Source organism: Chrysochloris asiatica, unplaced genomic scaffold, assembly GCF_000296735.1.
Source record: "Chrysochloris asiatica unplaced genomic scaffold, ChrAsi1.0 scaffold00006, whole genome shotgun sequence".
NCBI classification, from domain to species: domain Eukaryota; kingdom Metazoa; phylum Chordata; class Mammalia; order Afrosoricida; family Chrysochloridae; genus Chrysochloris; species Chrysochloris asiatica.
Genome location: NW_006408524.1, coordinates 36,072,262 through 36,078,041, shown reverse-complemented (window position 1 = coordinate 36,078,041; position 5,780 = coordinate 36,072,262). Strand labels below are relative to the sequence as shown.

Here is a 5,780-nt window from a genome sequence, read left to right as displayed (position 1 = left end):
ACTCTGTGTATTCCTTCCATCTTTCCTTGATGCATTCTTGTTGCATAGCCCTCAGAATCACAGTGACTCAAACCACCACAGCACGACAGACAGACGAGTGGTGGCCAGGGATTCCATAAGATATCTAAACTTCTTATAAAGCCAGAATAGTAGTATGTTGTGGATAGACAACTAGACCCAACCAGAGAGCTCAGAAAGAACCAATTTATAAATGAACACCAAGTATATGACAGAGATAACTGATCAGTGGAAGTGATGAGTTATCTAATAAATAGTGCTGTGGCAAAAAGGTGCTCTGCCTTAGTGCTTCATATGACACACAAAAGCAAATCCAGAGAGATTAAGTACTCACATTTAAAGGGCAAATTGGAGAAAACCGTTAAGACATAGAAAAAGGAAGGAATTTCTAAAACAAGATATGAAACACCACTAATATCAAAGGATATGATCGATAATTATGAATAGTTATTATACTGGTGTCCTAAGATTGGTGTAATAAAGTATCACAAATCCAATCTCTTATAAGAATAAAAATGTATTTATTGTCTCAAGTTAGAAGCCCATATCAGGGTACAAGGTATGTTGATTCTATCTGAAAACTGAGAAAGAAACTGCGCTTCTCTTCTAGCTTCTGGTAGCTCCAGCATTCCTTGCTTTGGAGCTCCACCATCATATGGCATCTTTCCTATGTCTCCTTGTTTCTTTTCCACTTTTATAAGACCACCAATCATATCAGATTGTGACTCACTTTACTCTACAGAACCTCATGTTAGCTGCTAACATCTTTAAAGGCACTTTTTCCAAACAAGGTCACATTCTATGTACCAGTAGTCTAAGATTTCAACATATCTTTTTGTTTTTTTAAAAAACATATTTTATTGTGATATATGTGATAGCTTACATGGGAGAACTTAGTTTTACATTCATTCTATCGTATATCATTACATTGTCATGGTTACAATCCCATCCATGCATCATCTACCAACCAAATGATAAACCCCTCAAGCCTGCCCCCTGGTCGTCAGCACACAGCCCCTCTCCCTTTCTGGGTCTAGAGTTCCCAGAAACTCCATCTTTCCATGTCATCGTCTCTACCTCCATATATGGCATCACTGTTTCTCTGGGTAGGGTTCCACACTCCACTCTTCTCCATTGATGGTCCCAGGAACCTGCGCTCCTGGACGGCAAAGTCAGCCACTCGCCTCCTTTTGCTACAAAATGTCTACCTTTTTATTTCCAACTCTCACAGTCAGTCCTGAAAGTAATTATTCAATATTGTACCACATGAGTGCTATCCACATCTCCTTTCATCAGTCCCGCCCAGACAGATTGGATACTACTCAGTGGAGTTTCTACCTTCCTCCATGCCCTCTGGGTATAGGCTCCCTCTTGAAAATTTGTAAGCCAGTCACTTCTTGCCTTTGTAGCACCCCCATTTTGGGTAGCCAATGTCCAAATTGTCTATCACTGTCTACTCAGTGTATTGAGGGGGTGGGAATGATCCTCGCTATAAATATTTGTTCCCTCTTTTGAACTACTGCATGCATAGGTGTAGGTCACATTCATCAAATTGTATCAGATTACTGTTTTTTCCCTCTTCTTTCTTCTTCTAGTTGAGCTTTGTTCATCCAGTCATTGAAGCCAGGTCATGTGGGTATTATCTACAAGTGTGGGTGTTCTTGTGCATATGCCCTCTCTTCTTATCAGCTGGACACTTCATTCTCTACTTCAGTCCTCTGTGGGTATGTCATTGACTCTGGGCCCAGGAGTCCCCAGGTCTTGTCATACTGCTGGCCAACCAGGTCTTCACCTGGGTTCACAGGAGTCTAATGAATGTGGTTGGACTTAGCTCACAGCTTCATTGCTGTTTTTCTCTCACTTCCCTTTATCGGTGACCAATATGGTCACCAATCAGAGAACGTGTCTGCTTGTATATTCCCATTGAGTCTCAGTCTTGGAAGGGGGTTTGCCCTGAGGGGACCTGACCAGTTGCCTTGATATCTCCTGGGTGAGCAACTTGCTTGTTCTTGTAGTAGTCAGTTGGACTGCTGTTATTGTTTTGTATTTTTCCTCTTGGTCTTTCTTTCAAGAAGTATCTTCTGTTCTTCTAGCCATTCCAGGCTGGCCTACTTGTCCTTTCCAGTGGAAATTTCCCACCTCAGAGGATTCTGGATGGGGTTCAGGATTCCACCTATGGTCTTATGTAATGTAGAGGTTCTGCATGAAGCCTCTGTCACTGGGCACATTGTAGCCCCATATTAGGTATTCCAATCAGTTATAGGCAGACAGACTTACAAGCTTTCTATGGTGTTATTTCTGACTATTCCTTTCTCTCCCCCTCAAGTGTCTATTTTATAATGGTATGCAAAGGAAACCAAGATTCAAAAGACAGCCAAGCATCTTAACGTTATTTCCCCCCTTTTGCGTATTCCAACCATGTGTCAATCCCTGTATCCCAGAGCCCTTCAACGTGTCTTTTTAAGAGTTACAATACAATCCATAATACTTAAGAAAATTAAAAATTAAATTTATGCAACAAAATATAATGAAAGAAAAGATTGGGAGATGTTAGACATGACGTAAATATGAAACACAATTAGCGTAGTGGTTACAAATCGGGCTGCGAACCTTAAGGTCAGCGGTTCGAAACTACCAGCCGCTCCGCGGGAGAAAGATGAGGCTTTCTACTCCCGCAAAGATTTACACCCTCAGAAACCCTGTACAGGGTCGCTATGGGTCGGAATCTCGACCCGACGGCACTTAACAACAACAACAACAACATATAAAAAAGAAAGACAAATAAACCAACAGAATCCAGGAGAAATTAAAGAAAAAATCCAAATGCCTACAAATCAAACAAAATAGTGAATATTGTTATTGTTGTTATTGTCGATCATCAAGTCAGTTCTTACTCGTCGCAACCCTATATAGGGTTTCCAAGAGCAACTGGTGAGTTTGAACTGCTAATATTACAGTTAGCAGTCTAGTGCTTATTCTGCAATGCCACATCTCACTGTAATTTTAATTTGAATCTCCATAGGAGTCCTAGTGTGGTGCTGTGGGTTAATGCACCAGACTGCAAAACCATTTGAACTGCAATGTCGGTGGTTCAAGCTCACCAGCTGCTCTTCGGAAACCCTATACAGGGTCGCTAAGGGTTGGAACTGACTCGACGGCACATAACAACAACAATGGCAAAATAGTGATGGGAGTCCTGATGTGGTGCTAGGATAAGCACTGGACTGCTAACTATAAGGTTCAGCATTTCAAACCCACCAGCTGCTCCTTGGAAACCCTATATAAGGTTGGTCTGTCATTACGAGTCAAAACCGACTTAAGGACACTTAACAACAACCAATAAAAAGTTATTCGAAAGACGCAAATTAAAAAAAACAGTGTTAGGAAATATTACATACCCATCAGATTGACAGAATTGTAAAGTTAGAACCCCCAATTGTTGGTGAAGATATGGAACAGCAGGAAATTTCAGAATGCCAGGGAGTGTAAATTGGTACCATTTAGGAGAACAATTTATTCACACATACATGGTCAGGTTGTATATCTTATTTTCTAAGGGCCAAGTAATTCCACAAGGAGCTCTGGTAGCGTAGTGGTTACGAATCGGGCTGCAAACCTTAAGGCCAGCAGTTCGAAACTACCAGCCGCTCTGCGGGAGAAAGATGAGGCGTTCTGCTCCCGTAAAGATTTACAGCCTCCAAAACCCTGTACAGGGTCGCTATGGGTAGGAACCGACTCGACGGCACTTAACAACAACAACAACAACAACAAGCAATTCCACAGAGAGATATACTACCTATACACCCTAGAGATAGCCTTTCACCTGTGTACACAGAGACATGCACAATAATATTTATTTCAGTATTTTTTTTGGAATACTGAGAAACTTGAATAAAATTGTATATTAATACAGCTGAAAATTGATAAATGATTAGATGTGTTTTCATTCAATTAAGTACTACGTGGCTTGGATAGTAGATTAGAGGTACATACATTAACGTGGATATATTTTAAAAACATGCTTAGAAAAAGTAAATCACAGATTATTATGTATACTTTATTATTTATATAAAGTTAAAAAACAAGCAAAACACTGCTCTGTATATTTTAAGGTTACAGACATATGCAATAAAAATGACATGCATAAATACTAGATTCTAGAAATGGTTTACTTTGAGGAGGAAGGATTAAATGAAATTTGCATTTCTTAAGAGTAGTAGATTTGATTGACAATCATAAGACAACAGTTCCCAAATTAGTATATTTAGCAAAAACTTCTTTCCTGAACAGAGTAATATATATCCAGGTGTTTTGATAGCCTTCTTAAATGTAACATGGCCAAACTGAACTGGTAGGGTTACACCAAAATGGCTCCACCCATAGTCTTCCCCATCTCAGTTAATGACAATTCCAACTTGGTCATTTCTCAGGCCAGAGATTGTGGGACAATTCTTGAGTGTGATTTTTTCCCTTACCACCCATAGTTTATCTGTCAGGAATTCCTTGTTTGGACCTTTAAAACTTATCCTCATCACTTTACTGCTGTCTGAATTTTTAAATTGACCTTGTATTGGCCTCTGCTTCCACCTTAGTAACACCATTATCCTCAACAAAGCTGCAAGAATATTCCAGGTAAATAGGTTCTATATCATGTTACACCACTGCTTAAAACCCAGCAGTGACTACTCTCAGAGAAAAGGCCAAAGTCCTACCATTGTCCCCAAGGTACTGAAGTGACATGATCTTACTTCAGCCTCTCTACTTACCCCCTCATTCATAGTGCTCCACTTTCACTGGTCTCTTGGAAGGTCACTGAATATATCTCAAGTCTCTCATGGGGTTTATTACTGTGTCTGAGTGTCTTCTATCAAATTCCATGGCCAGAAGTTTTTAAGTATGTGCTTAAATGTCCTTTGCATACTTTGAGTGTTTTCACAAGGTCGCCTTATTGATGACTACCCAGACTATGTTTTTTTTTATAATTGCAGTCCATACTCAAAACATCTACCCCTTCACTCAAAATATCCCACCACTTGTTTGGTATACTGTGGCGGCTTGCGTGTTGCTTTGATACTGGAAGTTTTGCCACTGGTATTTTAAGTATCAGCAGGTTGTCCATGGCGGACAGGTATCAGCTGAGTTTCCAAACTAAGACAGACTAGGAAGAAGAAGAAGCAGGCTAGTAGTGAATGTTTAGCCACGTTTCAGTGAATAACAGTGGAACACTGTCAGATAGCACCAGAATATTGAAGCATTATGAATAGCACCAGAATATTGTCAGATATAGTGTAAGAAGATGAGCCCCTTAGGTTGGAAGGCACACAAAATATGACTGGAAAAGAGCTGCCTCCTCAAAGTAGAGATGGCCATGATAATGCAAATAGAGTAACACCTTGGGATCCTTCATTTGCTGATGGGGCACAGCTTAAAATGGAGAGAAACAGTACAAACATCCACTAATATTAGGAACATGGAGTTTCTAAGTATGAGTCCAGGAAAACTGTAAATTTTCAGAAATAAAATGGAACACATAAAGACTGATATCCTAAGCATTAGTGAGCTTAAATGGGCTGGTATTGGTCATCTTGAATCTGATAATCCTATAATTTACTATGCCAGGAATGATAAAATGAAGAGGAACGATGTCACATTCATCATCAAAAAGAGCATACAAGATCTATCTTGAAGTATAATGCTGTCTATGACAAAATAACTGCCATAAACCTACAAGGAAGACTAGTTAATACAACTATTCAAAATTA

The 5,780-nt window shown here is 39.7% G+C and overlaps 1 pseudogene; it reads right to left on the bottom strand.

Annotated features, from left to right (window-relative positions):
• The window catches only part of LOC102812953, a 55,638-nt pseudogene extending 50,501 nt beyond the window's left edge, over positions 1 to 5,137 (bottom strand).
• Positions 5,138 to 5,780: the final 643 nt, after the last annotated feature.